Below are 27,500 nucleotides of genomic sequence, written 5' to 3'. Positions count from 1 at the left end.
TTATTTATATAGCCCAATATCAAAAATGTTACATCTGTCTCAGTGGACTTCACAGTGTGTACAGAATATCAGTATGACAACACGACACCCTCTGTCCTTAGACCCTCTGTCCTTAGACCCTCACATCGTACAAGGAAACACTTCCAGAGAAAACCCACAGTTTAAAGGGGAACATGGGAGAAACCTCAGGGAGAGCAACAGAGGAGGGATCCCTCTCCCAGGACGGACAGACGTGCAATAGATGCCGTGTGTAAATTGAAAAGATAATACATTTACAACAAAGGCAATATGAGAAAAAGTGAAGAGGTTTTTGAACATTAACGCATGGAGACATGTCTCAGTAGAGACACTACGTACTGATATACACCAGAACATCAGCAGGAGAGCACTCTTTAAAGTAGAGACACTACATACTGATATACACCTGAACATCAGCAGGAGAGCACTCTTTAAAGTAGAGACACTAGATACTGATATACACCTGAACATCAGCAGGAGAGGACTCTTTAAAGTAGAGACACTACATACTGATATACACCTGAACATCAGCAGGAGAGGACTCTTTAAAGTAGAGACACTACATACTGATATACACCTGAACATCAGCAGGAGAGGACTCTTTAAAGTAGAGACACTACAAACTGATATACACCTGAACATCAGCAGGAGAGGACTCTTTAAAGTAGAGACACTAAATACTGATATACACCTGAACATCAGCAGGAGAGGACTCTTTAAAGTAGAGACACTACATACTGATATACACCTGAACATCAGCAGGAGAGGACTCTTTAAAGTAGAGACACTACATACTGATACACACCTGAACATCAGCAGGAGAGGACTCTTTAAAGTAGAGACACTACATACTGATATACACCTGAACATCAGCAGGAGAGGACTCTTTAAAGTAGAGACACTACATACTGATATACACCTGAACATCAGCAGGAGAGGACTCTTTAAAGTAGAGACACTACATACTGATATACACCTGAACATCAGCAGGAGAGGACTCTTTAAAGTAGAGACACTACATACTGATACACACCTGAACATCAGCAGGAGAGGACTCTTTAAAGTAGAGACACTTCATACTGATATACACCTGAACATCAGTAGTAGAGGACTCTTTAAAGTAGAGACACTACATACTGATATACACCTGAACATCAGCAGGAGAGGACTCTTTAAAGTAGAGACACTACATACTGATACACACCTGAACATCAGCAGGAGAGGACTCTTTAAAGTAGAGACACTACATACTGATATACACCTGAACATCAGCAGGAGAGGACTCTTTAAAGTAGAGACACTACATACTGATATACACCTGAACATCAGCAAGAGAGGACTCTTTAAAGTAGAGAGACTACATACTGATATACACCTGAACATCAGCAGGAGAGGACTCTTTAAAGTAGAGACACTACATACTGATATACACCTGAACATCAGCAGGAGAGGACTCTTTAAAGTAGAGACACTACATACTGATATACACCTGAACATCAGCAGGAGAGGACTCTTTAAAGTAGAGATGACAAATATGCAGAAAAGGGCTTTCACATAGTCAAGCAATTATTCCATGAGCAATCTTAAGGCTTCTATCAAATCCTCAAACTGTGCATTATACATGCCTTACTGTGCAGAACACGGTGTATGGGTGTGTGTTTTGTGTGTTTGTGTGTTTCGGACAAGACCCTACACGCCGATGGTATATGACACCCGATCGCTGCTAATATCCTGCACATGCTGGTTGGGAGGGGGGTTTTGTCTCTAGGAAACCAAATGGATGTTTGCTGTCAACACAGTGACGTCTCTGCTTTCACTGCTGCAGAATTTAAGGGGTTTCATTCGGGTCACACTGATTGTTCTTCGATGAATAAATGAGACGAGGAGACGGATAGAGGGACCAGAAAAACAGAGGATGAGATGGAGGAAAAACCACAAAGCTGGAAGGAACAATACGGCTTACAGTCAGAGAGGGCAAAAGTACACACATACTTTACTCAAGTAGAAGTACAGATACTCGTGTTTAAAAATACTCTGGTGAAAGTAGAAGTACTAAACTTCTTTACTCAAGTCAAAGTAAAGAGGCTTTGAAATGTACTTCAGTAAAAAGTACCCATAACTAGCAGCTGTTTTAAAGAGTACCTGACCTCCCTTTATATTAATAGAACAATAATTTAATTGTTAGCTAATGAATGTTTCCATGGTGACCAACGGCAACATGACAACGTTTCCATTGGTCCCTCTTCTTTAGAGAAGACCAGGAAATGATGGATACACGGATCGTGTTCAAATCAATAGGCACGCAATGACTCTAAATAATAATGATCACGCCACCAAACACACATTCAGACTAAAGGAACCAGCCTGTTTGGAAAATGAGAGAAGTAGAAAGTACAGGTATTTGAGTTCAACATGTAAGAAGTAGAAAGTACAGGTATTTGAGTTCAACATGTAAGAAGTAGAAAGTACAGGTATTTGAGTTCAACATGTAAGAAGTAGAAAGTACAGGTATTTGGGTTCAACATGTAAGAAGTAGAAAGTACAGGTATTTGAGTTCAACATGTAAGAAGTAGAAAGTACAGGTATTTGAGTTCAAAATGTAAGAAGTAGAAAGTACAGGTATTTGTGTTCAAAATGTGAGAAGTAGAAAGTACAGGTATTTGTGTTCAACATGTGAGAAGTAGAAAGTACAGGTATTTGGGTTCAACATGTGAGAAGTAGAAAGTACAGGTATTTGTGTTAACATGTAAGAAGTAGAAAGTACAGGTATTTGTGTTCAACATGTAAGAAGTAGAAAGTACAGGTATTTGTGTTCAACATGTAAGAAGTAGAAAGTACAGGTATTTGGGTTCAACATGTGAGAAGTAGAAAGTACAGGTATTTGTGTTCAACACGTAAGAAGTCAAACTAAAAAATCGTCAGAAAAATAAGTAGTGGATTAAAGTACTGATACCAGAAAGATGTACTTAATAACAGTAACAAAGTATTTGTTCTCCACTACTTCCCAGCTCTGCTTACAGTGGATGGAACAAAGAGGGAGAGAGGGATCTTGTGCAGAGGTCAGGTGCTTTTTCAGCTTCCAGGAAACAGGAAACAATTCATTCAGATCGCATCGATACGTGTTTTACTTTACAATAGCTCAAACGATTAAAGATTTATTGACTCTGCTGCGGACAGACGCTGCCCTCCATTCACCGTCTCAGACTTATTAAGTATTAAGACTCCAGAGTTTGTTATTTAAAAACTACTTTATGAGGTATATTTAGAAAATAAGCAAGTGCTGGTTGTTGGTTTAAGCTCAAAAAACTATTCTTGACAATGACTATTTATCTCGGAAGCAAAAGGGCTGTGTTTTGTTCTAACTCCAACTCTTAAGCAGGCCTTGATATACAGCAGGAGGTTAACGGAGATGTTAACATCACACAAACAGCTCATAAGCTTTCTATAGAGTTGTCGTATTGATCGTTTGAAGAGGCCCTGACACACAACTTGTTATATGTAACATAAGATATTGATCCTTTATTGATCCCCAGCGAGGACTTCAGTTGTTCAGCAGCAGCAAGGACAGCAAGGGTGAAGACAGAGAGATATATTATGAGAAAGAGGTAGTGCTGTGTACCTGGACTCACATTCAGGTTCAGGTCCGGACTCAAGTCCAGAGGTTCAGGTTCAGGTCCGGACTTATAAGTCATGTAAGAAGTAGAAAGTACAGGTATTTGAGTTCAACATGTCTTTTCTAGAACTCTACATGTGTTACTAACTACACAACACAACTACATACATAGTGATGTACATACAAGACTCAATATGCAAGAGTACAAGTCTATGTGTTCTTGTTCAAGAACAACAGCATATTGACATTGTCTGGGTGAAGTGTTGCTCTTTCGGCAGACACTATATCACCATACACACAAAGGAGTTAGCTTAGCTACACTACCAAATATGGCAACCAGTATCCCATGCTGTCAGTGTCCACTATGTCTAAGCCAGCTTCCCTTGACGTCACACAGATCTCGCGAGCAGTTGCGATATTTTGCGAGACTTCGTGAGCTCAGTAATGGCCGCCATATCAGAAGCCAAAACAATGTTTTTCGTCTTTTCTCAGCGCAAATTTCTCGATCTATGGAAGGTTTTAGATGGTTTAGAACACAAAGGAGAATATACGTAAGTACCGGTTCCTGATGTTCCGGTTTTAACCGGACTTGAACCGAAACTTTTTACAAGTCCAGTACCGGTTCGGCGTACCGGTACGCAGCACTAGAAAGAGGTATATTTTACTCAAACTCGATGTCTTTTGGTCAGTCTGTCCTCGACAACCGTTCAGTTAGGACCGTGTTTTGCGTTATGTACACACATGTTACTGTACTGAGAGAAGACCAGTATCAATACACAGCACCAAACTGAATGCTGGTACAACTAACCGCTGCTGTTTGCTAAAAACATCATCGTTATGCAATCCAGTATATTCAAGAGACCGGAGATCTCCAAGACATAATTATTAGTCATTTTCTTAACAACCGTTCATCCGATTTAATTCACACGTGGAGGGTCTATTGCTCAAGACCCAAGGAAGTGCATTGGTAAGTTTGAAGTCATTTGGATGTCTGGTTCTTGAGAAATCTGTAGCAACAAAACCAAAAACCAAGATTTAGGCTTGTTCCGAACAGCGATGGAGAGACACAGCTAATGAAAGAATGGAACTTAAAAATACAAATACATTCAGGGGCGACTAACGACAAGGTAAATCACAAAGTGATATACATTCAGGGAAGATAGAATAAAGGGTGTGTCTATTTTAACGATCAGTTTCCTGTCGTCACCCTTTCACAATAAAGTGCAAGTAACAAAGTTTGCCTTATTTAAAAGTAAATGTTACAGTTGATATCATGACAAACACATATTGGTTTAATATAATATATCCATCTGGTGTTATATGAAAAATATACATATCAACAAATCCACTGTTCCATGAATGAACACACACACACACACACACACACACACACACACACACACACACACACACACACACACACACACACACACACACACACACACACACACCATGTATACATCCCTTCAGGGGACATTACATTGCCTTTCATGCATTTCCTGGAAACTTATCCTAACCAAGTCTTCACCCTAAAATGAATGATTCTCCTTATGGGGACCTCCATTGTGTCCTGTAAACAGATTTAGGTCCCCACAAGTATAGTAATGCTAGGACACACACACACACACACACACACACACACACACACTCCCAAAAACATACACACACTTATTCAATGTGACAGTGTTACCATTAACTCCTGCAGGCCATACTACTGTTTGGTCTCACTCTCTGTCTGTGAGGGCACACACACACCACACACACACACACACACACACACACACACACACACACACACACACACACACACACACACACACACACACACACACACACACACACACACACACACACACACACACACACACACACACACACACACACACACACACACACACACACACACACACACACACACACACACACACACACACACACCGTAGGAACAGACGAAGGCACAGCACCTGCTCCTCCTTCACAGCCGGCACTTTTCCCATGAGCCTCTCTGGCTTTGTCTCTCTTTCCAACCTCACCTTACCTTACCTTTCTTTCTGGTTTCACCTCACATTCCCCCTCATCTCTCTCTCTCTTATTTTACTCTGATTTATTGTTCCTGTCACTATCCCTCCTTTCTCCTCACCAACACTACGCTCTCTCTTACTTTCTAAAAAGCGACCCTCATAGCACTTCAGAGAATCAGAATCAGAAACAGGTTAATTACCAGGTAGGTTAACACATTGTGGTGCATACATAACAAAATTAAAAACACAGATAGAAAACTATTTGAAGAAACATATGAAGAATATATTAAATTATTGTTATTATTTAAATTGAATATGATTGAAATCGTAGAAATAGAATTGGAGTAAAATATGTGCAGGAATGAAAAACTAAATAATTGTGTACATTGTGTGCATTAATGTCTCTCTAAACTCCACTGTGAGGGTTTATAAAACATTAAACATTACAAAATCCTTCTGAAAGAAACGCACAATAAAATAACCTTTAAAAAAAACAAGAAAAGAAATGAATGAAACTAAAGACAGAGGAGTCTGATTACAATGGGAAGAAATACAAATCCTAATGAGAAGATATTAGCATAGCATAAGCAGAAGTAAATAAGTACATTGTCAATGTAGCTGGAGAGTACTTTCCATCTGAATTAGATTTAAAAAATACCCAGTGAAGCCGTAGGTTAATGAATTCTTTGGACACATTCACGCTTTTTTTTTACTCTTCCGGATTGGACCATTCTTTCTCGAGGTTAAATTCCCCTGACCTCAAATCTCCAACGATGGGAGCAGATCACACGACTCGGCCTCTTCACCACCGACACAAAGAGCCGTGTGTGTGTGTGTGTGTGTGTGTGTGTGTGTGTGTGTGTGTGTGTGTGTGTGTGTGTGTGTGTGTGTGTGTGTGTGTGTGTGTGTGTGTGTGTGAGAGAGAGAGAGAGAGAGAGTGAGAGAGAGAGAGGTTGTTGTATTAAGCCTTTGTTTCACTCTCCATGATGTCTTTGTCTTCATGTCTTCATGTCTTGTTGACCTCTGCCACCTCTCTCCCTCTCTCAATTGTTGGATAAACGTCCATTTTTCTCTTCCTCCTCTTTTCTCTGCTGTGTTTTCTCATGTATTCCCTCTCAGAATCTCTTAAAGAGGCCCTATTCTGCTTCTTGTAGGTCTCTAAATACCAATATGAAGCTATTGAGCGTAATATGTCCCCCTGAACCCTTAGATGCATAAGTGTGTCTTTTTGGACCCGGTGAGGTGGTTTTCTTAGAGTCTCTTTGTAATTGCATTTTTTTATCATCTCATATTCCAGCTATTCCTCAAAAAACATGTTTTGGATATCAGGTCATTCACATTTTAACACTAGAACCGCCAACGGCTAAATTTTACCCGCAGCTGTTTTTTTTATTGTATGTAACTTTTTTTCCATAACATAATAAAGTCTCCCAGTCCGTGACTTCTCCTGAAAGTTTGTTATATAGCACCCTCTGTTGTTAAAAATTGTCAATAGGAATTCAGATTGCCAGCGGGTAATATTTACCTCATAGAAAATGCAGCGTAAACATGGCGTGTTGCTATAGCAACGTCTTTTGTCTATGTGGTTCCTTATAGATAGAGAGATAGATAGAGAGAGATAGATAGATTTATTGATAGATAGAGAGAGAGAGAGAGAGAGAGAGAGAGAGAGAGAGAGAAAGAGAGAGAGAGAGAGAGATATATATATAGTAAAAGATAGAGTAACATCTTGGAGAATACAAGATCTTGGATGACTGAGCTCACGTGGAGGACGTAATGCATGTGTGCAGGTTACGTGCCAGTTGAATAAAGATGGACACTCGGAATGAGAGAAGTAGTCCGCGTCGTCTGTTTATGTAGACAATTATATGTCCATAGAACAGAACATTACAGATGGATCGATAGATAGTTATAGATAGATAGAGATAGATAGATAGATTTGTACCTAAACAAAACACAAGTCTAACACCAAGCGTTTAAATCAGCACTTGTAGCGATATTTTATACTTCATGGTATCTGCACAAACTATGTCATATGAAAAGCTGAGAGTCCACAGATTCTATTGGTATAAGTTTTATCCCTGTGCGATCAAAACTCACTGTTCTGTATGATAAATAAAATGACATTGTACCTTGAAAATCAATAGCGGGTACATTTTACCCGTTGGCGGTTTTAGGTAGACAGCCACCTCTGGCAGTTCTAGTGTTAAATGTACACTTTAAGAAATTGTAGTTTTTGTATTTCTACCCCAAGCTTCCATAAGTGGGTCAAAAATGACCCGCATGCATTTTCTATGGAATTTCGTTTTTTTTTCAAAATGTAAAAAAAGGTCTACAATTATAAATAGTGAAAAATTAAATGTAAAATATTTCTAGTGTGAACCAAAATATAATACTAAATATTATACAAGTGATTTTTCTTAACCAAAAATTGCATAAAAACACATATTATTCCAATACGGGTCCTTTTTGACCCACGTATGGAAGAGTAGGGTCCAGTCACTCTAAGGGCATCTAAGGGTTAACATATCTTTTATATTACCTTTCTCCCTTTACCTCCTATTACTTTTCACAAGTATTCATATTACTCTTTTAATCCATCTTTTTCTCAATCCAATTCGTCCACTTTCTCTCCTCTCTCTTGATTCTGCTTCTTCTTATCTTTTTTCAATCCATTCTTCTTCCCCTTTCATCCCCTCCTTCCGGTGGTAGCAATCATTCTTTACCTTTTTGTCCCCATTGAAGTTATACTTTCCGTAGTGGGTAGTTTTAATTAATCACACGCGACTCGTTAACAAACTATCCCCCTCGACTGCTAATTAATCAGGTTTCTGCTTTAATGAACAAGTCTAAACTCGTTAAACCTGTTTCGCTCTTAATTAGCCCGTTAGCCGCGGGGCCTAGCGCTCCGACAAGACTATTAGGCACTACTACGTCCTGCGTGAGTGTGTGTGAGTGTGTGTGTGTGTGTGTGTGTGTGTGTGTTGAGATTACCTCACCCGCTAATGGGGCTGCTCAAATATTTATAGGGCAGGAAGCTGAATGGGATGAATGATAGCGCTCAGGGAGACACTGAGGGAGTACATGAGAAGACTGATGCTGCCTTCAAGTGCTCCTCGTAATATCCAACTTCCGACCTCGGGAAGTTGTAAGGATATGGAAAGCCCGAAGGGTCACTACAAACTCACTGCCATCCCTACAAAGATCAGCATGTCACCCTACAGTAAATGTATGTATTATCAACGTACTACAAAAAACTATTGGATTTTGTGATTTGGTAGATGTATTTTTATTAATGTTTTTCTCACATGACACACTGCCCTAGTCTCTAAAGGGAAGTGCTGTTTTGACATATTTTTGTAGGTCGACCTGGAAGTTAGCATCGCAAGGGCTCCCTCAACAAAAAGCAATGGTATTTCCCTATTGGATTTAGAATTATTGCAGAAAAGAATCTCTGTGGCAAACACACAATTAGATAATCTCCACATATTAACACCACTTTATGATTTTTGCAGTAAAAAGCTAACGTTGGGCTATAAAAGAACTACAGCACGGTCACATGACTTCATGTCACCACTGCTAAGCTAAAGATGGCTAATGTTGGGCTATAAAGGAACTACAGCACGGTCACATGACTTCATGTCACCACCGCTAAGCTAAAGGAGGCTAATGTTGGGCTATAAAGGAACTACAGCACGGTCACATGACTTCACGTCACCACCGCTAAGCTAAAGGATGCTAATGTTGGGCTATAAAGGAACTACAGCACGGTCACATGACTTCATGTCACCACCGCTAAGCTAAAGGAGGCTAATGTTGGGCTATAAAGGAACTACAGCACGGTCACATGACTTCACGTCCCCACCGCTAAGCTAAAGGAGGCTAATGTTGGGCTATAAAGGAACTACAGCACGGTCACATGACTTCACGTCCCCACCGCTAAGCTAAAAGAGGCTAATGTTGGGCTATAAAGGAACTACAGCACGGTCACATGACTTCACGTCACCACCGCTAAGCTAAAGGAGGCTAATGTTGGGCTATAAAGGAACTACAGCACGGTCACATGACTTCACGTCACCACCGCTAAGCTAAAGGAGGCTAATGTTGGGCTATAAAGGAACTACAGCACGGTCACATGACTTCACGTCCCCACCGCTAAGCTAAAGGTGGCTAATGTTGGGCTATAAAGGAACTACAGCACGGTCACATGACTTCACGTCCCCACCGCTAAGCTAAAGGAGGCTAATGTTGGGCTATAAAGGAACTACAGCACGGTCACATGACTTCACGTCACCACCGCTAAGCTAAAGGAGGCTAATGTTGGGCTATAAAGGAACTACAGCACGGTCACATGACTTCACGTCACCACCGCTAAGCTAAAGGAGGTTAATGTTGGGCTATAAAGGAACTACAGCACGGTCACATGACTTCACGTCACCACCGCTAAGCTAAAGGCGGCTAATGTTGGGCGTGATGACGTTGAGTCGTCTCATTTAGACACTTGTTAGCAACCACAGTTTCTAAATTAACCGGTTACTGATGTGTTTTATGTCGTAGAAAAAAGTGTTAAAATCTCTTCAGCTTGTATTAACCTCAGATCTTACTGTATTTCAGGCTTTAACCAAAAACCCATTCAAAAACAATTGACTTTGAGATCAGGATTTAGGACTCATTCCTGCACCACTCAGCTCAGTTTTGTCTCGTTGTTTTCCACCTTCAGCGAGGGAAAACCCCCGAGCCAACAGAGTGAGGTAATCCCACTTGTTTCCAATTCTGCTCCCTTGTTTCAGGAATTCTCTGGCAACAAGGGGAATGATCTTAAAAAAAAAAAGAAAGGAGATCGCAACAGGAAAATAAAACCTATTGTGTGTAAATTGGCAGGGAAGCTAATGTAATGATCTCACCCCCCATTGAAGGATTTACTCTCCACTAAAAGACTAATTGGATTGTAAGGCTCATAATTAGATTGCATTACATGTGCTGGTTATCTGTAGCTGCAGATTGACAGGCAGCACCTGTAGAAAAAGATGGCGGCTGACGACATGTGTGTGGCATCCAGCCGGGGAAAGATGACGTGGTGACATCACGGTGTCCCTCACACACACACACACACACACGTATACACACATATACACACACATGAGGCCAAGGGGTTGTGTCACACTGACGAAAGTAAAGGAGGGATGTATGGACGAAAGGAGGAAAGGATAAGAGTGATGAAGAGAGGGAGGAAGATGTACTTTGGCTGCTAGAGAAAAAGAAAGGGGCAATAAATAAATGAAATAAAGAAATAAAGACAAGACGAGGGAAATAGGTCAGCATGAACTCAGCGCTGAGGGAATGGGTGGAACCAGATGGGAAACACATGCTGTGATCCTCTCACACACACACACACACACACACACACACACACACACACACACACACACACACACACACACACACACACACACACACACACACACACACACACACACACACACACACACACACACACACACACACACACACACACACACACACACACACACACACACACACACAGCGCGGGTGGAGTCTGATGATGACCTCTTGACACCAGATGGAGGGATGACTCTCTTCCTCTTTCCCTTCCCAAACTAATCCCTCTGATGTAACCCTCACCGCTAATTGAATACACGCAATGGCATTCTGGGTATTTGAGTCCCTGAAGAGTTGGAACTGAGTCCGAAACACTCATGAGTAGCACAGTGAACCGTAACTCCAAAGGAATACTGCGTTCAATTCACACGTCAGAGGAGGTAAACAACAGCAAATGTATTCATAAAACACAGCAAATGAAAAGTTAAGATGATAAATAGTTGACAAAATTATGCAAAGCTCAGTTTCAGAATGACTCCATACCAGATTGAATTGTTAGTAATTCACAAAATACTGCCAAACTTAATTTAGAAAGAAAGAAATACTACAAAAATACAGATAAATAGATGTTCAGACTTTTGGATTCAGCACCATGTTATACATATATATTTAATTCAAGATCAACATTTAAATACCAGAGAAATGCAGCTTCATTATTAGTTATTCTCAGTTTCCGACCAGAAATATTCAATAAAACGCTCCAACAGACTTTGGAATTGTAAAACACAAGAGCAGGCACAAATAGTTTTTTTTACAACCCATATTTTGATGTGACATAAGTATTGAAGAGAAAGTCTTACCAGGTAAACTAAGCGAACAGACCTGGAGAATGTCTTTCTTGTCTCTTCGTCAAGTGAATTTATAACTTTGACACGTCTCAGTACAACGACTAAATGTGTGATTAGTGTGTGTTCATTTACGAGAAGGTGTGTGTGTGTGTGCATCTGTTTGTATAGAGCAACACGGGTGTATGGATATGTGTATACACTTTTGTATAGAGTTGTCGCATGTGTGTGTGTGTGGTGTGTGTGTGTGTGTGTGTGTGTGTGTGTGTGTGTGTGTGTGTGTGTGTGTGTGTGTGTGTGTGTGTGTGTGTGTGTGTGTGTGTGTGTGTGTGTGTGTGTGTGTGTGTGACTCAGCATGATGCCTGAGCTGCCTCGCTTTCAGAGAAGCTGAAGCGTGAATAGCTGATTGTCTCCATGGCGATGAGGAGCCTGCTCTCAACACCTGTAGCAATCATTAGCACGGCGACAACGTCAAAGTGTGTGTGTGTGTGTGTGTGTGTGTGTGTGTGTGTGTGTGTGTGTGTGTGTGTGTGTGTGTGTGTGTGTGTAGGTCCATAAAGCATCACACACATATCACTCTCTCTAACTCGCAGTATGTACAGATTATGTATGTGTATCATTTATTATGCACTGCAATTTTTATTTAAAAACAATTTAGCACAATATAAGAGCTCCAACCCCACAGAAGAGGCACAAAGTACAAATATGAACCTGGAATTGAGCATAATAGGGCTACTTTAAAACAAGGAAACTAAAAACCCTGTGAAACAGACAATGGGAACAACCACCAACGGGGGTTTTCTTTGACATTTGGACACAAAAGATGAATCAGGTCTTAAAGTCTTCACATCGTAAACACTGCCGCAAATACTGCCAACGACAGTTCAAGAAACGCCTGAAAATACTGCTAAACTCATTTTACATTACTGTAGAAATACTTGAGAAAAAGACAGAGGCGGTAGAAGTACTCAGATCTGGTACTTGAGTAAAAGTAGAAGTACTCAGATCTTGAACTTGAGTAAAAGTAGAAGTACTCAGGTCTTGTACTTGAGTAAAAGTAGAAGTACTCAGATCTTGTACTTGAGTAAAAGTAGAAGTAGTAAGATCTGGTACTTGAGTAAAAGTAGAAGTACTCAGATATTGTTCTTGAGTAAAAGTAGAAGTACTCAGATCTTGTACTTGAGTAAAAGTAGAAGTACTCAGATCTTGTACTTGAGTAAAAGTAGAAGTACTCAGATCTTTTACTTGAGTAAAAGTAGAAGTACTCAGGTCCTGTACTTGAGTAAAAGTAGAAGTACTCAGATCTTGTACTTGAGTAAAAGTAGAAGTAGTAAGATCTGGTACTTGAGTAAAAGTAGAAGTACTCAGATATTGTTCTTGAGTAAAAGTAGAAGTACTCAGATCTTGTTCTTGAGTAAAAGTAGAAGTACTCAGATCTTGTACTTGAGTAAAAGTAGAAGTACTCAGATCTTGTACTTGAGTAAAAGTAGAAGTACTCAGATCTGGTACTTGAGTAAAAGTAAAAGTACTCAGATCTTGTACTTGAGTAAAAGTAGAAGTACACAGATCTGGTACTTGAGTAAAAGTAAAAGTACTCAGATCTGGTACTTGAGTAAAAGTAAAAGTACTCAGATCTTGTACTTAGTAAAAGTAGAAGTACTCAGGGCTTGTACTTGAGTAAAAGTAGAAGTACTCAGATCTTGTACTTCAGTAAAAGTAGAAGTACTCAGGTCTTGTACTTCAGTAAAAGTAGAAGTACTCAGGTCTTGTACTTGAGTAAAAGTAGAAGTACTCAGATCTTGTACTTTAGTAAAAGTAGAAGTACCAGAGTGTAGGAATACTCTGTTACAGTAAAAGTCCTGCATTCAAAATGTTCCTCAAGTGAAAGTAGAAAAGTATTCTCATCAAAATATAGTGAAAGACAGTAAAAGTAGTCGTTGTGCAGATTGGTCCATTTCAGAATAATAGATATGATATGTTTTATAATGATTGATCATGAAAGTGTTCTCAAAGCTGGTAAAGGTGCAGCTAGTTTGAATGACTTTGTATACTGCAGGGTAGCTGGTGGATTTACTCCAGGTGGAACTAAAGTCTGATTTAACACTTGATTAGATTTCACATCATTCATCCAAATCTGTAAAGTAACTAAAGGTATTAAATACATGTAGTGGAGTAAAAGTACACAGTAGCATAACATGGAAATACTCAAGTAAAGTATAAGTACCTCATAATTATACTGTACTGAGTACATTTACTGAGTTACTTCCCACCTCTGGAAATAGATCAACATTTAGCCGCTGATTAAGCCTGCATGTAAACACACTCATTACACACCGAAAGAGCTCAACCCTAACCACAAAATATACAGGAATAAAAACCTCCCATGTGATTCGGGCTCACATGTTAAATCCCATTTCATCGTGCAGTCACTCAATAAGTCATCATCATTTCCTGGATCTGCATCAAAACCATGCCGCAGAACACATGTAGAGCGGTCCACATGCATCTGGGAGTTTGCACACGTGATGATATTCATATTATAAGACCACTGATCATAATGATTGTGGGATATTGGGAGCAGCTTCCTGTGACAGGTGTCATCCAGGCTATTTGTACGTCAATATATTAAATGTAACCCTAGAAGCCCCTTTAACCCTAACCCTAATCTCCACAAATCTCTAACGTGTGTCAGCAGCTTCACCAGACTGTACTTTATGCACCGAGGAACCTTAAAGGTCCCATGTCATGGCCATTTCCACCGATCATAATTCCATTGTTGAGGTCAACTAGAATAGATTTATATTGTGCAATTTTCCAAACTCACTTTGGTTTCTCAAACAGCATCTCTGTAAACTACGTGTATTCACTGAATTTCACTCTCTGCCTTTAACGGCTCGTTGTAGCTCCAGTAGCTCCAGCCCCCAGCCTCCCTGTGAGCACAGTGTGCTCTGATTGGTCGGGACGTTGTGAATCGCGCTGAGCTCCGTGGAGGTGTGGTTTCCTTGTTTAGCGATACACAGCGAAACACAGCCAAACTCACCCTGAGCACACACAAAGTCACAGCCGAAGTAAAAAACAATAAGTGTGGCTTGATATTGAGTAAGAAAAAGGTTTATAACGCTGTGAGAATGGGTCTGCAGAGAGAATGGGTCTGCAGTGAGAATGGGTCTGCAGAGAGAATGGGTCTGCAGAGAGAATGGGTCTGCAGAGAGAATTTCGCTGCGATCCCAACTGTCTGTTATCAGCCTGCAGCCAGGGAGGAGAGATCAGCAGAGCTGCATGCACTGAGTGTGTGTGTGAGGAAGTCCGTGGATTGGTCAATTTGGACCAATCAGCGGGGGCTTAACGTAACGGCTCCGCGGATTGGTCCATTTGGTTCCGGGTACGGGTTGACATCATGCATACCCGGAAGAATCAAATGGACAGTGACGTATCTCCAACGAGGCGTTTTGGGGAGGTCTTTTCTGTGTTAGAGTTTTACTCCCTACAGGGGGTACTTTGAGGGGTTTTAATCTGCAGACCGTTTACATGCAGAAAAACCTTCATAAAAAACAAGGGGACGGGTAACAACCGGAAAAGCATGACATGGGACCTTTAAGTCAATTCACTAAAACCAGGTCTCCCAGTTGTGCAGGTTGGAAAATACCTCCGCAGGTGTGTTGTCACTGTACAGTACACTTTGTTTACTTTGAAACAATGAGGAGTTTTCTTTTGTCTTGTCTATGGTTCTTGAATGTCAAACTGCTGACTTGTGATTAGTTTCGAGTGAGTCAGTGGAAGATTCTGGGAAAGGGTTGGGTAAGGATGACCAGAACTTATGGGAAATACATCAACACACACACACACACACACACACACACACACACACACACACACACACACACACACACACACACACACACACACACACACACACACACACACACACACACACACACACACACACACACACACACACACACACACACACACACACACACACACACACACACACACACACACACACACACACACACACACACACACACACACAGGTTCCAGATTGAGATGTATTTTATTGCTGTGGCAACAACGTCTTTGACAGTTGTGCAAATGATGGACTTTTGACAATAATGAAACAAAGAGACGTACTTTCTTAAATAACCAAAAGGTACTCAGCTCTTTAAAGTCCCTCAACTTCAAAATAAGATAGGATTTCAATATAAAACCCTGGAACTGGGCAACAACGAGAAGAGACGCAGTCTTTCACAGCTGTCTTTCACATTTCCATCCTTGTTACGGCGCTTCTTGGCACACCTAACCGTAACCATCACGACTGCATACCTGACCTCGACCTTTACCCTAACCTTATTTCAAACCCTAAAACCTAAACAGTCTTAACCTTCAAACGGTCCTTTGAAGAAGCGAGGACCTGAAAATCACTTTAAATCAGTCCTCCCGATGATAGAAATACAAGAGCATGAACTCACATCGACACATGCTGTGTGAGAAGAAAAGGCATCTGCACTAACAGACTTGTCCATTACCGAATGGAAAATCTGAACTCGAGCTTGACAACTCAATGTTCTGCTGTTGTGCAAATCCCAAGTGATATCAGTGGTAAAAAACTATTATTACTAAACGTTGATTCAGAAACCATGCTCTCATTAAGAGTGTCATGAAGTTCAAGTTTATCTCTGGAGCACATTGCCGAAACAAAGACAGATCAAAGTGCTTTACTTGAGGTTTAACACACAAGGCAATTTAGACAAGTGTGGTAAGACGGTTACAAATCAACATTGAAAATACAAGGGAGAACTTTCAAATTGTGAAATATAATAATAACATGTTGGTAAATTGCCCTTTATAATGATTCGTCTCTATCTTTGAACCAATGTGCAGCAGTAGAAAGCAAATGAATGAAAGCCCTGAACAGATCCACCAATGGAAAGTTGTCTATCAAGTAATGATCCATTAAAATCAAAGTCAATTAAAGAGTCTTGTTCAGAAAGTCCTGACCTGAGATGTCTGACGGCTCCTTGAGAACTCCAACAAGTCTCGACACATATATATATATCCATCAGCACTTAAACGAAACACAAACTAACTGAAGGCTTCCCTAAAAGAAACTCCCTGAACCTTTCCTCAGAATAAGGAAGATCAATGACATCACGCCTGATTGGCTAACCGCTGTCTGTAAACCAGATTGATTACCGTGAAGCGCGGAAGACTTCTTACACAATTCTCTCTTTGCACAGAGTGTTGTTATTCTTCAGATAGAGGTTAATCGAGTACAACAAGGACACCGCCAAGGACTGACCCTTGCACATAATTCACTCCACGCTTCTGCTCACTCAGCAAACACGTTGAAGGTTGCAGCGGATTCAACCACTGAGGGAAAGTCTCAATACAGCCGCTCGCACTTGTCTGTCGTCTCCTTCAAGACCGAGGAACTACCGGAAGAACGGTTCTGCAGCTACGTCAAAATGAAACAAGTCAAACCGAGGAAGACACAGTAAAGAAACAAACCAGAAAACAAGATCAAACCATTCAGTGTTGTTTCAGACATGCATAAGACATACTTATTTCCCACAGTTAAAAGCAAATAAATGCTTATCTTTTATATGATGCCATTTTCTGGAGCTTCTTTTTGATATTATTACTCACTGTTCAAATAAACCTACCATTAGAATGATAGACTGTTCATTTCTTTGTACAGTAAGAAGGCTACTGTACACTTGCAAAATCTACAAGCGATCAAATCATTATTTCCTCCACTGTATATATATCATGCATAATTAGAGATGTCCCGATCCGATCACGTGATCGGGGATCGGAGCCGATCACGTGATTTTCAAAAGATCGGAATCGGGAGAAAAAAAATGGGGATCGGGATCTTTTTTTTTTTCCTTTTTTTTTTCTTTTGTATTCAATGTTACAAAACAAAAATGACCATGTTCAAGTCTTAAAGTCATCCTGAGGCCTTAGTTTTGGTTTCAAATGACAGAATATCATGTATGTGTTGCTTCTTTGGGGCTTGTTTTCAGAGACCTGGTTGCTTATTTCTCTCAAATCTGGCAACAGAGTGGGCATGGCGCAGTGTCTAATTGTAGCAGTAAGCTAACGAGTACTGATAAGCTTTATTTTGTTTTGATCCAATGCTGCACAACTGAACTGATCCAATGCTGCTGTGAAAGAAAGAAGCTATATCCATGTTGGATAGAATATCCAATTTAAATACAAAAATAACCTTAAGGGACAACTTGAATGCTTTTTTTCTCTTAATGCATTGCATAAAGATCGGATCGGGAAAAATCGGTATCGGCAAATTGTCAAAATCAAATGATCGGAATCGGATCGGGAGCAAAAAAAGGTGATCGGGACATCCCTATGCATAATATTGTATAAGTGGTTTGATCCTTCATTGTAACCTGAAAAAACTGATTTTGTTGACATTGTAGTGGCTAAAATGTAAATGAATGCTGAAGTGATAATACTTATGTAGAAATACACCATAATAAATACATATTCAGCATTTAAAAAAGGGGTGTTATCATCAAAACATACTCACTATTAAAAGCACTGTTAAGTCAAGTGTTATTATATGTGTGTCATTAGACTGTAGCTGTTATTTAACTACCTTATATGAAGTTTTGAAAGTGCCTCGAAACTATGCTACATTCTGATTAGAGTGCCATTGGGCTTCCCGCAGAAAGCGATATATCATATAACGCATTACAATGTAATGAAAAAGAAAGCCGTACATGTTCGTAGTAAGCTGATGTTGGATGATGGCCACGGATATTAGGGTTAAATCGGTATTCAATTAAGATCTCCTGACTTTTGCATGGAGTAAAACTCATAACTTACAGGTTTCCATAATCATTAAATGACTCATGCATTCCTGATGTTTCTGTACTCATGTAGTGAGTCCTTCCTTTAATGTATCACCTGTCTCTATGTGTCAAGTCTAGCCAGAATACATTCATCACAGTGGACGATTTATGGACACCATCCCATTACGCTCTTTTTTTGTTTTACCTGGCATTGGCACATGTCTCCTGTGAGCATGTTAGAACCATAATGATCCGTCTCTCAAATTGAAACTTAACCCGCCCTTATTTACACACTTCAAAAAGCCTTAAGGACAATCAGAACACGTGTTTCTTCCTCCCGTTAACGACAGCTGAGAGGAGGGCAGTTTGAAACAGTTGTTGCCATTGCTGTCTAGTTTGTCCGGACCCTAATGGACAGCAGATGCTCGCTTGTTCTGCATCCACAACAATCCACAGTTTTTTTATGAGTTAATATTTTCAATGCTCGTATAGAGTTTCTGCCCCAGCTGTTTGCCACCTGTTTGGCTTTCCGTGCTTTCTTTCGTTCTGTCCACATGTATTTCCATTCGTTGTCATGCATGGGGCTGCAAAAACAAACTGGATTTATACTCGTGATGGTATCAGGGCGGACGAATGTCTCTCTGGAGGTTGTCAGGGGCGACTGGATGCTCGCTAGCTGTCAATAAACGGAGCGTGGGTGCGTTTACCCGCGAATTACTCGGCTGTTTACCTCTATCCAAACACCGCGGTGACCCGTAATCTGAGCCAGTTCAAACACTTTGACAGTCAAGTTTATTCTGCGCTCCGCAAATGTGCAACCAAACAAAAACTGTGGGGACATGTTGAACTGCTTGGCCCGGCGTGGCATTTCATCTCGTGTTTAGTTATTGTGAGAATGTACTGTGATCGAGAAAGCCACATTTCCCACAGGGGAGAGTGAGAAGTCCTCGACCCCCCGGACACCCCCCTCTCAGTGTTTCCCAATCGGAGAGAGACAGCTGCATCAATATCAGAGAGGAGACAGAGAGAGAAGAGGGGTGAGAGAGTGAAGATGGTCGTGAAAGACAGAGGGAGAGGAGGGGGAGGAAGGAGAGGTCAGCGAGGGTCTATTTTTATCTTTCATGAGTCGTGTCTCGACTTGAATGGAGGCAAAGAAGCAAAGTGGAATTGTGTTGAAAGGCTCGCGCACGCAAATTATTTCATAACCTTGGCTCACACCAGACTGCTGAAAGCCAGAGTGTGTGTGTGTGTGTGTGTGTGTGTGCGTGCGTGCGTGCGTGCGTGCGTGCGTGCGTGCGTGCGTGCGTGCGTGTGTGTGTGTGTGAGCCAGTTAGGGCAGGTAACGTATTCTTTTACAGCTTTCTAATATCCTTGTTTTGGTCCAACAACCACAGTGTCTGAATCTAATCAAATTCATGCCAGCTACTTTGACTGATGGTAATTTAGCTCCCTGGAATGTGTGTGTGTGTGTGTGTGTGTGTGTGTGTGTGTGTGTGTGTGTGTGTGTGTGTGTGTGTGTGTGTGTGTGTGTGTGTGTGTGTGTGTGTGTGTGTGGTGTGGGTGTGTGTGTGTTTTACAGCTGACTTCTTGTTCCATTATTGGTCACATTGATATTCTGTCCGCTCATGCTGTTGTAACGATTTAGATTCAAGGAATTCTCTTTATATTTCGCTGGATTATGGATTATTTTGATCTGGAAGCAGAACAGAAACCAGACGATTATTCCATAATGAAGACCCCAAATCACCAGGGAAACAAGAACAATCACTTCTACAACCGTGTAGAAACACGGAAAGCTAGTTTTACTAAATAATTATTCATGTTAAACAGTGAAGAAACTCAATCCTGAAAACGGTGACATCACTATGTAACACTCACATTTCTATTGGTTGCGCACCAACACATTGTACGTGATAGGCTAAGGGGCGGGATATCTCTAAGCGGTTGACCAATCACAACAGAGCCGGCAAGCTAACCAATCAGAGCAGACTGGGCTCTGGTTTCAGACAGAGGGTGAAAAGAGGTGCTGCAGCACAGGCAGTATGAGAACAATAAAGAGCTTTTTGAACATTAAAGCATGGAAACATGTAGAGACACTACATACTGATATACACCTGAACATCAGCAGGAGAGGACTCTTTAAAGTAGAGACACTACATACTGATATACACCTGAACATCAGCAGGAGAGGACTCTTTAAAGTAGAGACACTACATACTGATATACACCTGAACATCAGCAGGAGAGGACTCTTTAAAGTAGAGACACTACATACTGATATACACCTGAACATCAGCAGGAGAGGACTATTTAAAGTAGAGACACTACATACTGACATACACCTGAACATCAGCAGGAGAGGACTCTTTAAAGTAGAGACACTACATACTGATATACACCTGAACATCAGCAGGAGAGGACTCTTTAAAGTAGAGACACTACATACTGATATACACCTGAACACCAGCAGGAGAGGACTCTTTAAAGTAGAGACACTACATACTGATATACACCTGAACATCAGCAGGAGAGGACTCTTTAAAGTAGAGACACTACATACTGATATACACCTGAACATCAGCAGGAGAGGACTCTTTAAAGTAGAGACACTACATACTGATATACACCTGAACATCAGCAGGAGAGGACTCTTTAAAGTAGAGACACTACATACTGATATACACCTGAACATCAGCAGGAGAGAACTCTTTAAAGTAGAGACACTACATACTGATATACACCTGAACATCAGCAGGAGAGGACTCTTTAAAGTAGAGACACTACATACTGACATACACCTGAACACCAGCAGGAGAGGACTCTTTAAAGTAGAGACACTACATACTGATATACACCTGAAAATCAGCAGGAGAGGACTCTTTAAAGTAGAGACACTACATACTGATATACACCTGAACATCAGCAGGAGAGGACTCTTTAAAGTAGAGACACTACATACTGATATACACCTGAACATCAGCAGGAGAGGACTCTTTAAAGTAGAGACACTACATACTGATATACACCTGAACATCAGCAGGAGAGGACTCTTTAAAGTAGAGACACTACATACTGATATACACCTGAACATCACCAGGAGAGGACTCTTTAAAGTAGAGACACTACATACTGATATACACCTGAACATCAGCAGGAGAGGACTCTTTAAAGTAGAGACACTACATACTGATATACACCTGAACATCACCAGGAGAGGACTCTTTAAAGTAGAGACACTACACACTGATATACACCTGAACATCAGCAGGAGAGGACTCTTTAAAGTAGAGACACTACATACTGATATACACCTGAACATCAGCAGGAGAGGACTCTTTAAAGTAGGGACACTACACACTGATATACCCCTGAAACTTGCACTGCACCACTAAACTCACACAACCGATAGATTAAATACAGAATGTCTGCTTTTGAAATACCAATCATATTTCATAGAGGAACATAAAGTCTCTAAAGTGGATTTATGTTGGAAATACCCCAGCTGTATGGAGAGCAGCCAAAGGTTAACCATGATTCACCCTGACCATGTGACCCTTTAGATTTATTCCCAGTTTGTGTGGAAAACTGAGCTTTTCAGGAACATTCTTGGTCCAAACACACACCGCTCCGTTAGTAAGCCACACCCACATGTTGCACGACTCATGCTGTGCTGAAACAACCCTCTGGTAGAAACAGTGAATCTCATGTGTGTGTGTAGTGACAGCTACCTGTTGCTCTGCTCAGTTCAGCCGGAGTCCCGACAGGAAGTGTCCTCACGTGGCCATCCTGTGAGGAAACACACAAGAGAAAGATCATGAGTGTGTGTTCATGACTTTAGCTTCTTGACCTCATTTACAAGCTCATATCTAAAGGGAGTCCAGTCACCATCGCAACAGGAAACAAACAGGATGTTGCGGAGGAAGTGGTCACCGGAGGTGTGAAGCAGGAACCCCGCCCCCCCTTTTTACTGCTCTCTTGCACACACACACACACCCACACACACACGCACACATACACACAATAACTTCTTAGGCAGGAAGAAATAGCATAGATAGAGAGATAGAAAAACAAGAGAATTAAAAAAAAAAAAAAAATCACCGGGACACAAGAAGTCTGCACACTTACAAAATGTGAAGAACTGAGAGAGGAAAGATGAGGGGGGGGGGGGGTAAGAGAGAGTTAGGGAGGAGGTAAAACTGTGAGAGAAAGACAGGTGAGACAAAAAGTGTGGGAGAGAGAGAGAACAGATGGTGGAAAAGAAATGTGAGGAAGAGGGGAGAGAGCAAAATAAATGTGGGACAAAAAGAGAAAGAAAGGGTGACAAAGAGAGAGAGAGAGAGAGGGGGGAGAGAGAGGGGGGAATAGAGACAGACATGAGAGGGAGAGGAGGGTGAAGGGGGAGAAAAAGAGAGATGGAGAGAAAAGAGAGAGGTGGGGGGAGAAAGGAAGAAAAGTTCCTTCAAGTCTTTGATTTGTCGCGTCTTAGCCACATGGTGGAGAACGGAAACACACACTGATGGAAAATGCCCAAAACACACACAGCCGTCTACACACCGGCCGACAGGGACAAAGTAATGGATGGAAAACAGCAAGACACACAGTGACAGAGAAGTGGATAGTCACACACACACACACACACACACACACACACACACACACACACACACACACACACACACACACACACACACACACACACACACACACACACACACACACACACACACACACACACACACACACACACACACACACATTTTTTTTTTTGATCAGATTTTTCCGAGTTGTCCCCTCGCTCCAGTCTGCCAGGAGGAAGGCAGGGAAAAGCTGTGACACTGTTTTTCTGTTTCATGTCTGACAAAACACACTCTCACACACACACATATAAACTCACACACACACACACACACACACACACACACACACACACACACACACACACACACACACACACACACACACACACACACACACACACACACACACACACACACACACACACACACACACACACACACACACACACACACACACACACACACACACACACACACACACACACACGCAGGTTGAGTTGTGTGTTTTCCTTCCGTCTGAATCAAGCTTTTTTCCATAGAGGGAAATAAACCCGTCCAGCTGTGTTGAGTCTTTTTTCTTTTCTAACAACATGATCACACTTAATCTGGTACGCAGCTCGTCGCCATGTTTTACCCATAATCCCGTTAGGCTGAATCCAAAGATAAATTCAATAAGTCAAAGCAGCTGATGCGAAACTGATCAGGTGTTCTTATGGCTTATAACCCCCCGACACACACTGCTGCGTCTCCGAACACAAACCCAAATCAAACTGAAGGTGATTAGTTACCTCAGGTTTGGGACCAGTTCCAAACCTCTGATCACCAGCTGAGCTACAGTCAACACATCTAACCTTGTTTATCTGTATCTTGCCCTTCCTTCCCCATCCTCCTCACATCGCTAATGCCTTCGACCCTTCATCCCCTCCCAACCTACTTTCCTTTATCCACTCTTCCCTCGTTTCCTATATCCCTTCATCTCTCCTAACATCTCTCTCCTTCCCTAAATCCCTTCCTCCCTAGATCCTTCTCTATGTCCCTTTGACCAATCTTCTCTCCCTATATCCTTTCCTTCCTTTGACCTCTTATCCCTTCCTCCCTGCAGCCATCCATCCCTTCCTGACTACATCCCACCTTCCCTTACATCCTCCCTTCCTCTCTTCTCTTTCTATCTCATACTTTTTGTCTCTTTCAAAATAATTATATTCCGATCTGATCGTTTAGCTTTCCTCCAGACAACACCCCTCACTCTCCTTCATTCCTTCCCTTCACATTCATCAGTGCTTAACATCCACAACCTCCTGTAATGACATCCAGATATTGTAGTGGCGTGGTCCTTGTTAGTGAAATGATAACCACTTGACCTTCCACGCACAAAGGCAAATTAGAAAATGTGTTCCTCCGACCATCGTTATCAGATAAGCTAGGATGATATCATTCCAATAGTTGGCACTACACAGCAGCTGTAATCAGGTTACCGTCATTAGCATGAAGGTTAGCATACTAACGGGAGTCTAATGAAGCTGATGTAAGCTATGTGACACCACAGGCTTTAAAGGGAAAGCTCATTAATTATTGCTTTTCTTTAAACTGCCTACATTTTGTGTTTAATAGTGAGAGTTTTTCAAAGGATGACCTCAAAGAAAAAGGGTGATTTCACCTCCTCCCGTTGCCAAACACCACACAATCCTAAGACATCAGCAAGAAAAATCTGGTTCAAGCCTTTTAAGAAATGAGTAGTGATACAGAGAGACGATTAAGAAACGGTGTGTGTTATGATGATAAAGATACACGTCACAGGGTGTAATCCTTGGTAGGCACTAATGAAGCTATATATTCAAAGCCCTCAACAACCAGCCCCCCCCCCTACCTCACAGACCTGCTGCACCACCACACCCCTTCCCGCTGCCTCCGCTCATCAGAAGCCAACCTCCTATCCATCCCCACCCGCACCAATCACCGGACCTGGGGGGACAGAGCCTTCTCCGTCGCTGCCCCCTCCCTCTGGAACTCACTCCCACAACCCATCAGAGACTGCACCGACCTCACCACCTTCAAAACACTCACCTCTTCAATCTGGCTTTTCATGTGTGATTGTTTTTGTATTATTTGACTTTAACTTTAACTATATATTTATTATCTGTAAAGCGTCTTTGAGCACCTGTAAAAGCGCTGACAAATTAAATCTATTATTATTATTATTAATTTGATGAGGTTTTTGCTTTGGATTTGTTGAAAATGACCAACATATAGAATCCTACGGCACCTTTGAGTAAAATGATGTCATAATCGCACCACATTTAACCATAAATCATCATTTTCTGATTTAAAAACAAGAAATGTGTTGATATTTCTGCCTTTTTACTTTTCGTAACCACCAATAAAAACCCCAATGAAGTCAAAACGTTTGTCCTACAACAGGAAACCACTTGCTCACAAAGAGTTGAATTAATTTAAGCTCCTGATAAATTCACAAAAGCTACATTTCAAAGTACCGTAATTTTCGGACTATAAGGTGCACCTGAATCTAAGCCGCAGCAGCTAAATTGAATGATGTGTACATATATAAGCCGCACTGGACTATAAGCCGCAGGTGTTTTAATGTTTCATTACCATATGTAAGGGTTCGTGCACAGAGGGGATTGTCGGGAAAGAGATGGCTGTTTGAGGAAGCTCCCATTTATTAACATTTCAACAAACAAGTTGCATATCTGCATAACGTGTTCAAGTGTTAGCATTTAGTGCAATAGTAGCTACAGAACATGTGCTGTGTAAACTGTACTGTATCACATAGCGTTTCAGACACACACACTTTTCAACTTTCAAACTTAAACGGTGCGCTCCCAGCGCACGTACCGGCAGTGATCTACAGCAGCGGTTTTCAACCAGTGGTACGGGGACAAACTGTCTCGCTCTCGTAATGTCTGTCTGTCTTGCTCTCGTTCTGTCTCTCGTACCACTCTCGGTTCCACTTTTACTTTTGCGCGCTACCTGTCTCACTCTTTTCCGGCCTCCAGATTTTCCTGCTGGAGCCCGCCGCTTAAAGGTGGGGGGCGCGGACCGGCCATAGAGCCCATAGAGTTAAAGGTGGTGGGACTGTAACCTGTAAAATCCATAGATTTAGGAGGTCCCCTAGTGGCCGTTAGCTGTAAAATCCATAGATTTAGGAGGTCCCCTAGTGGCCGTTAGCTGGAAAAATCCATAGATTAGCCGCACCGTTATATAAACCGCTGCGTCGAAAAATGGGAAAAAAGGCGCGGCTTATAGTCCGAAAATTACGGTAGTTGTTACCAAATGTAGTTAGCCAAAAATCTGTCGCATCAAGGAGGTTTCAAGGTGTCCAGATCGTCCGCAAAATCAATCATTTGGACTGATTCTGCACCATTTGAACACCTATGAACATGTAGCAGGCTCTGCATTCATCACATTCACAGAACTGTGTTGCGTGTTGCAGAGAGGATGGAAAGAATGACTAAAAACCGACGAAAGGAAAAACTCAGCCGCGAGAGAAGGGATGACATGCAACGAGGTCACGCATTGGATTCAAATCTTCAACATCTGGAATACATGGCTGCAGGAAGGGAAAGCAACCTCTGTGGCTGAAACGAGTAGGCTTTCTATCCCCAGTTTTGGAAGATAACCAGCCATCATTCGAGTTAGACTCGGTCTGTGTTCAGGTGCCAACATGGAGAAGGAAGCAAGAGAATGTTTGGAAACTGTTAATCGCCGTAAGCTGGCAGATAAAGAGTTCCCATCTTTCCTGATAAGCTGCAAAGTGTGCTGGCCAATAAGGACATGGTACTTTTGAAAATCCTGCTAATCTCACCCGTCCTCTTCAACTCCTTTTCCTATCGTCTTTCCAAATTGAAGCTGGAAAGATCGAGGTGTAGATGAGACACAGGAGGGCGAAGGAGAAACAATGAAGTGTGGAATATTCCTCTGTTGATTTTCCATCCAGCGCAGACTGGGAAGTGAGGCAGAACCATTCTGATCCTATTCTCATCTCTTCCCTGTTCCCCTGTTCCCTCCCGTGTCCTCCAGTGAAGCCGTCTCTTCTGTTTGCATCCCAGTCAGGCCTTTTATCACACTCTTATCTCAAGCCGTGTTCCAGTTGTATAAAACATTAATAACAATCAACCAACCAGGCAACCGTGCACAAGAACACCAATCAACCATCTGGAGTTTAACAAGCAACCCAAAGAAGTGAATAAATCCATTCACTTTCTGACACTTTAAAAAAAAACAATCACCATATAAGCAACTCCCACGTCTCA

The 27,500-nt window shown here is 41.5% G+C and overlaps 1 protein-coding gene across 2 annotated transcripts in view; it reads right to left on the bottom strand.

The window, feature by feature from the left end:
- The window catches only part of hivep2a (HIVEP zinc finger 2a), a 116,212-nt gene that overhangs the window by 44,586 nt on the left and 44,126 nt on the right, over positions 1-27,500 (bottom strand). Inside the window, exons 1-2 of one of the 2 annotated variants that reach the window (XM_079643777.1) lie at positions 22,538-22,559; positions 22,381-22,438 (exon numbers count right to left, since the gene is read on the bottom strand). The gene's annotated coding sequence lies outside the window, so the exon portion shown is untranslated. Of the gene's footprint in view, positions 1-22,380; positions 22,439-22,537; positions 22,560-27,500 lie in introns of those variants that run through there. The other variant, XM_079643776.1, reaches the window with a different exon arrangement.

This window comes from Notothenia rossii (genome assembly GCF_949606895.1).
Source record: "Notothenia rossii genome assembly, chromosome: 8".
In the NCBI taxonomy this organism is placed as follows: Eukaryota; Metazoa; Chordata; class Actinopteri; order Perciformes; family Nototheniidae; genus Notothenia; species Notothenia rossii.
The sequence above is the reverse complement of the archived record's forward strand: the minus strand, read 5'-3'. Positions and strand labels throughout refer to the sequence as shown.